Below are 8,756 nucleotides of genomic sequence, written 5' to 3' on the forward strand. Positions count from 1 at the left end.
GTCACAGATACTGCCCACAGTCAAGGGGCGGCTATTTACAATAGCCATGGCCTCATAAAACAAAGTTCTAAGAGAGGCATCGTCTAGTCTTCCTGCACACTGAGCAGTAGTGGCATTTAGCACATTACGAATGGTCCTAATTTGGCGTTCCCAGATGCCACCAGCATGACTTGCAGAAGGAGCATTGAAAACAAACTCACACTGTTTGTCTGCCAGGAAAGCCTCCAGTGCCTGCATGTCACATTGTTTGAGAGCCTCTCTGAACTCATTTTTGGCTCCTACAAAGTTTGTGCCTTGGTCACAGCGGAGTTGGCAAACAGCTCCTCTGAGGCTGATGAAGCATCTAAGGGCATTGATGAATGCATCTGTTGATAGGTCTTCTAGCATCTCGATATGAACAGCACGTGAAGACAGGCATGTAAAGATAAGCCCATACCTTTTGTACTCCTTACGGCCCCGCTTGATGGAAAATGGACCAAAGCAATCCATACCAGAGTACGAGAAAGGAGCGGAGGCTTCAGTCCTTTCTTTCGGGAGCTCTGCCATGCGTTGCTCCTCGGTGGGGCGCCGAAGTTTTCGACATTGCACACATTTATGTATTAACTTGGCAACTGCTTTGCTTCCCCCAAGCACCCAAAACCCATTTGCTCTGAGTTCTGCTAGGGTTTGACTGCGACCCTGATGACAGATGGTGGCATGGTAATGAGACAGTATTAGTCTTGTAATGTGACTTTCCTTTGGAAGGATAACCGGGTGTTTTAGTTCTTGACTGAGCGTTGCCTTTGTCAGTCTTCCACCTACACGAAGAAGTCCTTCATCTAAGATGGGATCAAGACAACTTAGGGGGCTAGAGCATGGAAGAGAGTTGCCCTTCTGAAGTGTCTTTATGTCTTGCAAAAAGCCTTGTCGCTGAACCAGACTGATTACTAGTTCACAAGCTTTTCTCCTTTCCTCTACCGTCACAATGCTACTGACACGATCTGACTTCATGCCTAGTCTCTTAATTCTTGCAACTACTCTGATGAGCGTTGTCCAGCTGGAAAAGCGGCTTAGACGGTTCAGAATGTCATTTTGCTCATTGGCATGGGTGGCAAAGGTTTTCACCGATTTAACTTCAGGGTCACAGACTAGCAAATCTGGTGAAAAATGTAGTGTTGGGTGTATCTCAGGTTTCCATAGAAATTTAGGACCCGATAACCAGTTCGTTGACAGAATGTCCCCTGCACATAGACCTCTCGAAGCGTGGTCAGCTGGGTTTTCTGCCGTATCCACATAGTGCCACTGAGCAGGGTTTGTGGTTTCTCGGATTAGCTGAACACGATTTGCGACAAACACATGGAATCGCCGTGCCTCATTGCTGATGTAGGCCAATACAACTTGGGAATCAGTCCAAAAGAATTCCTCGTCAATCTGCATGCCGAGCTCTGTTTTTAACATGACGCTTAGCCTTGCGGAGATTACTGCAGCCGAAAGCTCCAGCCTTGGGATGCTCATGAGCTTTGTTGGTGCGACTCTTGCTTTGGCTAACACAAGGCTACAGTGTACTTCATCCTTTCCATTCTTGTATCTGAGGTAGGAACATGCACCATAACCTATGTTACTGGCATCTGAAAAGTGATGCAGTTCCACCCTCACTATGTTGCCAAAGTCTGGAGGATGGTAGCATCTGGGTATCGCTATTTCCTTTAGCCTGTGTAGATCCCTTTTCCATTGCTCCCACCGTTCATGTAGGCTATCGGGAAGCTGATCATCCCAACCTACGCCCATGCGACACAGCTCCTGGAGAATACATTTACCACTCAGGATAAAGGGAGCTACAAGACCCAGAGGGTCGTAGAGGGAGGAGACAGCGGACAGGATACCACGACGAGTTGAGGGTTGGTCCCTTTTGTCAATGTTGAAGCTGAAGGTGTCACTTTCTATTGACCACTGAATGCCAAGTACGTGACCCTCCGCTGTTGAATCCAGGCTAAGGTTGAGAGGTCCGGTGGTTACTGCCCTTTCTGAAGGCGCAACACCACATAGCGCCTCCACCTTGTTCGAGTTAAATTTGTGCAAGTGTAAACCTCCAGTCTTACACAGCTGCTGTGCATTGATAATCAGGTCTGTAGCTTCTGTGACTGATGGGACGCTAGTCAGTCCATCATCAACGTAAAAGTTCTTTTCAATGAAAGCAGCAGTCGAAGGATAATCGGCTTCGCATTGCTGTGCAAGATATTTAAGGCCGAAATTGGCACACCCTGGAGAGGAACCAGCACCGAAAAGGTGCACCGCCATTCTATACTCTTGGGGTTCTGTTTCCAGCTGACCGCCCTTCCACCATAGGAACCTCAGGTAGTTCCGCATGTTGGGTGGAACATAGAACTGATGGAACATTTTTTCAATGTCGCAGGTGATGGCTACTGCTTCCCTCCTAAAGCGGCAGAGAACTCCTACTAGAGAGTTTATCAGATCAGGGCCAGTCAATAAGGTGTCATTCAGAGAGATGCCCAGAAACTTGGCTGAACAGTCGAAGACCACCCTAAGTTTATCTGGTTTCCTAGGATGGTACACCCCATGATGTGGGATGTACCAAATTGTCTCTCCCTCATGTGCTGGGGGGGCTGGTTCTGCAACACCTTTGCTGATGGTTTCCTCCATGAATGCTGTGTAATGGTCATGGTACTGCCTGTTGGACCTTAACTTCCTCTTGAGGTGTTGCAAACGAGCTTCAGCCAGTCGCTTGTTGTTTGGCAGCATAGGTGGAGAGCTGCCCTTGAAAGGAAGTGGCATCTCATAGTGTCCATCCTTCCTTTTTGTGATTGTGCTGCTGAGGAGTTTTACAAAATGAACATCATCTTGAGAAACATATTTATCTTGATAGTTTCTTTCGCTGAAATCCATTTCTAGGACCTTCAACACATCATTGACCGGAGGCAATGGCATTTCCTTTACTGCCACTCTGTGTACAAAGCTTTGATGTTCCTTTCTATCAAGATATGGATTTGCTGATCCTATGATGCTCCAGCCAAGCACGGTTCTTTGAGCAAATGGATGGTTTTCTGACCCTACAATGACTTCTAGAGGGGCCAGTGCTGATGGGCAATCATAGCCAATCAGCAATCCCACTTCACAGTCTTGAAGTGGCTGCAGCTTGTTTGCCAGTTGCCTCAGATGTGGCCACTGAAGTGCGGTGTCCTTTGTAGGAATGTGAGACTTATCGACTGGGATGAAATCCCTTGTATATGCCTGGCGTAGCTGAACATGCGACTCACTATGGAGCCCACGAACTTGCAATCCACAAGCCACTTTGCTAGCTATGACTGTGTCTACTGCTGTCATTGTACTGAGCCTTAATTGCACTGGCTGAGTCTTCACATTTAGTGCAGAGACCAGATCTCCCAAGATGAAAGTTGAATCGCTCTGTGTGTCGAGCAGAGCATATGTGAGAATCTCACTGTGGGGGTCTTCTGCCAATGACACAAAAACTGGAACAATGCTAGACGTAGCTGAGGAGTATCTTGTCAATGTGTGTGACATGACATTGCGGACTTCCTTTGTCTCATTTCCTGCAGATGGTGAATCACTGTTTAACATTTCACTGGCTCCCTCAATTCTCTCTATGTGCAAGCAAGTTGGATGATTTCGACCACATATAGTGCATGTGTGCCTTCTTTTGCATTCTTTACTAGTGTGACCCTTTCTTAAACAGCCAAAGCAAAGACGGTTTTCACGAATGAAAGCTCTCTTTTCATCAGGAAGCCTTGTGGCAAAGGTTGGGCACTTGGCGACACCGTGTGTTTCATCGTTGCAGACGAAGCATGGTGGTCTTGGCTTTGAAATTAAGGTCCCTGGTTTACCTGCAGAGTGCTTAGCTTGAGCATTGGTGCTGAGTGCCTTGGTTCTCTTAGGAAGCCTTTCATCTGTAACTTTAGTGGTTAATAAGAAGGGAGAAGCAATGGGGTTGCAGGCTATTCTAGCTTCCCTTTGTAGAAATCTGGTGAAATGAGCAAATGGTGGATACTCTTGACATCTGTCTAGTTCATCCACAACAACACGACCCCATCTGCGTACCAGCCATTCGGGCAGTTTTTTGAGAAGTTTATGATTTTCTTCACAATCGTTTAGAATTGCCAGCCCTTTAACATGAGGGATGGCCTCGGCACAACTTTGAAGGAAATCTGAAAACTCTCTGAGGGCTACTGGGTCATTGGGAGCTATTTTTGGCCATTTCATCAGTTTATCCCTGAAAGCCTTTTGGACGACAAATGAACTTCCATACCTCTCCTGAAGAATCTCCCAGGCACCCTGATATGCATCTTCTGAGTTTCGATAGAAGAATCCTTCGACCGCCTTCCGTGCCTCACCAGCAAGATAACTTTTCAAGTACAACATTTTTTCGCCTGCGGGGAGGGGTTTGTGGCCAATCAATGCCATAAAGGATATCTTCCAGTCTATAAACTTTAAAGGGTTACCAGTGAACACTGTGGGTTCAGGTGCAGGCAGACGGTTGGAGACGAACAAGCTTGCAAGCTCCTGTGTTAAGCTGACCTCCTGTTGCCTTTGGAAAATCTCAGGTGGTGCACACTGAGGTCGAAATGATTCAGCCTGTGGATTCAATGGATTCTGAGATTCAATGATTTGGCTATCAAGTTGTGATTTGTCATCTGCTTCATACTTAAGGCTTTCCAATCCATCGTAGTTGTTGTAAGCTCTCACTCTGGCTGCTGCTACTTTTACCTCATTTTCTGCCTGTAGCTGTTGCAGTTTAGTTCTCTCTTCCTCTAGCTTTGCTGTCATTTCTGCAATCATTTGTGCTTCCTTGATTTTCCACTCATGCTCTAAGCTACTCAACTTGGCTTGCTGTTCATGTATTCGTTGCATTGCCTTCGCCTGTTCTAGTTTAGCTGCAAGGTCAGCTTCGGCATCCACACGTTTGCTAGAAGTCGTAGATGTGGCTCCAGAGTATGAATTTGAGCCCTTTGAATGCTCTGAAATAACTGTTTCTGTTTCAGTTTTCCCAAAAACAGATCCATACTCCTCCTTACTTAATATCATCCTTACACGCTCCTTCTCGAGCCTGTCATTAAAAGTCTTATCTATATCTTCTAGTCGTTTACTAATGAGATCACAAATTTCTGTTGTTAGGGCAACACACGCATCCATTTTCTTGACAACATCTGGAGTAGAAGTATGATTACGTCGGATAGGCTCATACAGTTCATGCATTAATGCTTCTTTAGCCTTAATGTCCGTTTGTGTTCTAACAAGGTCTTCGTTTGAGCAGAAACCTTTCAGCCTTGTTCTAACTCCTCTTGCTAACTCCTTCCAGGACTCATATGCCTTGCTAAATGACCTTTCATTTTTCTTGGCCTCCTGTTCATGCATCTCCTGCCCCTTTTCTGTTAGTCTTCGCTCTCTGGAGCTGGACCTGGCCTCTTGTGCCTCTGTAGATTTGTCTATTTCTTCAACAGGGGACAACATTATTATTAATTTTATTTTTGGCTTGTTGCACCTGCCCTTTTAAGTGTATATATCTTAACTCAAATGGGTTGAGTGGTGGTTTCAAACTTATTAACACTCAACTTAGATATTTACACCTTTAACCTCACAGACTGGCAACAAAACCAAAATAATACTGATGATGCCCTCAAATCAGACAATTTGCCACTTAAGTTTTTACAGAAGTACAACTGATAGCATAAAGCCCAGATTCAGTCTTAGACATTCTGATGCAAGAAATGTGGGATATTCAGCATCACAACTTTACATGCTACTGTGTTAAATACAGAAGAGGTCTTTCTTTCTTGCATTACTTTAGACTGCCATGTTGAAGATCATTTGCTCACACAGCTTACAAGATGAAGGTGTGCATGACATTGTATTTATAATGTCCTTATTTTGAGTCCTTTACTGATCCAGTAGTCTCTAGATGATGCGATACACTCCTTTACTCACAGTTCGACGAAAGAATAAGATGAGTGTAGATGGCTGCAAGGCAGCGATGAGTTTTCACTGTAGCAGCCCTTGGCATCAAGAACGACAGAAGAGTCTCTAACGGGTGCAGCCATTTATTTCCTCACCACACACGGCTCATTCTCTGGACGTTGAGCACCGTGAAAACTCAGTCCGCTTGCCAAGGGTGCAAAACTCCGGTAAACACTTCGGCCCGTTTCTCATGGGGTGCTGCTAGCTTGCATGACACACATGTCTAGATGGACTTTGTACAACTTATTCCTGCCGCGACAGACTGCTCTATACGCGTTACGGGGCATGCCTCTGATCACATCTGTCCTTAGTGCGACTGCGCATACAGTTCCGACAACCCCCGCAAGGATGACTTATGGTACAGATCAGCGGTTCATTACATAACATGTACAGTAAGACTGAGAGGGGGCGACCTTGGCACAGACCTCTCATTTGTCTTTCATCCCAGCTTTTTTGGGGGTGACTGGGTGGGGGGATATTGCTCACAGCAAATTCCTAAAAACTCCTATTGATCATTGTTGCTCCCATAGATACATTTCAGTTTACCAGTCATGAGGCTCCAAATTATACCAGGAGTGGGGTTTGAACCCACGAGAGCATGCGCTCATTAGAGCTTAAGTCCAACGCCTTAACCACTCGGCCATAGGGTTTACAGGGATGGAGGACTCAAATGAGAAAATATCCAGCGAGCAGCAGTTTTTGGTGCAATGTTTCAAAACAAGCTATGCAGAAGAGCATGTTTGGGAGCACCGTACATCTGACTTTGAAGCAGATGGGCTACAGCAACAGAAGGCCAAAATGAGAGCCACACTAACAGCTACAACAACTTTTTCAAGAATATTATTTTATGACAGACTTGAGCATGAATGATGAATATGAATCGGAAACAACAATGAACAACAATGTGAAACTGCTCATGAATCATTTAATCTATGAGTGAAAGTAGTTTTCTTTAATCTCCTCCTCCTTTAGTTTGCCTCTCCTCTTTATAAGCTCCAGCTCTCTTCTCCTACTCACATCTCTAAACAGTAAAGATCATTTACACCTCACACTGACAACATGCTGTGGACCTTCTGCACTCTCATCACTGCTCTAACATGTAAGATCTTCTTATTCCATTTTTTAGTCCATATTTAGAGCTAAACTTTAAACTTCTATTTTTTCTGTGTTTCCTGGCAGATGTTGATGCAGTGATTGTGTTGACCCAAACACCTGCTGTCCACACAGTTTCTCCAGGTCAAGAAGTTGTTCTCAACTGTAACATAGAGAGAGATGATGGGAATTCTGTTAGATGGTATAAACAAGTTCCTGGAACGGTTCCTCAGTATGTTCTAAGATTTTATCATTCTAGCAGCTCACCCAGCTTTGGAACAGGATTCTCCTCAGACAGATTCAACTCTAAGTCCTCATCAAACATTGATTACCAGTTCATTATCAAGCGAGCAGAGACAGGAGACTCTGCAGTGTATTACTGTCAGACATGGGATGACTCTGCCAGTGCAGCTGTACCACAGTGATTTAGACAGTGACAAAAACGTCCTCATTAGTACTTCTGCTTTTTTAGAAACTTTCACATGCAAAAAAAAAAAAGACCCATAAAAGAAACCCTGTAATGTGCTATTAAACACTAAATCCTCCATTTTTAAATCCTTTTTAATCTTCATTATTAAAGGCATAAAGAGGAAAGCACTGAAATATGTACATCTCATTTACTCACATCAGCCCGAACAGATCACATAAACCAAACTATCCAACATATAGTATTATATGTTGCTGCAAGCTATTCTTAATAACAGAAATTTTATAGATACTACTCACAGGTCTAACTGTCCAACAGCAGTTTAACTTATCATTTAAAAAAAAGTGTAGTTAACATGCAGTTTAAAAAATATATATAAAGCTATACTGAAGCTAGTTTAGAGCTTCTACACCATCTTCATTTACATTTAGTTTTGATTATTCAGAAACATATTTTTAAGGCAGAAGGAAAATATAGAAGTGTGAGGATAAGGACACTAGTGATAAATGTTTGATTCTTTTACAACCATTTTTAAGAACACGGTGTGATTTATTGTAGCTATTGTATTATTATGGTATATATTTTTCTATCATTTGTAAAAATGATGACGATCAAACTGACTGACATAATACTCATGGGAAGGAAATATACAGTATTTACTCAGTGTCTTTTCTGCACACTGCAATTCTGTCAAGAATACTTGAATGTGTTTTAAGTATTTTACTATTGGGTGGCTGTAGCTCAGGTGGCAGAGCAGGTCAGCCACTAATCAGATGGTTGGTGGTTTGATCCCAGGCTGCCTCCTGGCTGCATGCCAAATATCCTTGGGCAAGATACTAACCCCATGTTTGCCTACTGGTGGTGGTCAGAGGGCCCGGTGGCGCCAGTGTCCGCCTCTGTCAGTGCGTCCCAGGGCAGCTGTGGCTACAATGTAGCTTGCTATCGCCAGTGTGTGAATGACTGAATGTAGTGTGAAGCGCTTTGGGGTCCTTAGGGACTAGAAAAGCGCTATACAAATGCAGGCCATTTACTTGTTTAAATGATTAGCACTAGTGCTCATAAACCACAACGTAATGATCTGTGAATGTGCTTGAAAGCGATTGTTTACAGTACACAGCAGTTATGTTAAAAATATGCTTCTCTGTTATCCGAAATAGAAATACAAAAACTAAAAGTTTTTTTATTTGCAAAAACTAACAGATCGAAAAAATACATTCCCCAAACAAACAAAACAAACTTTGTTGTTGATGACTGATGAATAAAAATAACA

Source organism: Maylandia zebra, linkage group LG15 (genome assembly GCF_041146795.1).
Source record: "Maylandia zebra isolate NMK-2024a linkage group LG15, Mzebra_GT3a, whole genome shotgun sequence".
NCBI lineage: Eukaryota > Metazoa > Chordata > Actinopteri > Cichliformes > Cichlidae > Maylandia > Maylandia zebra.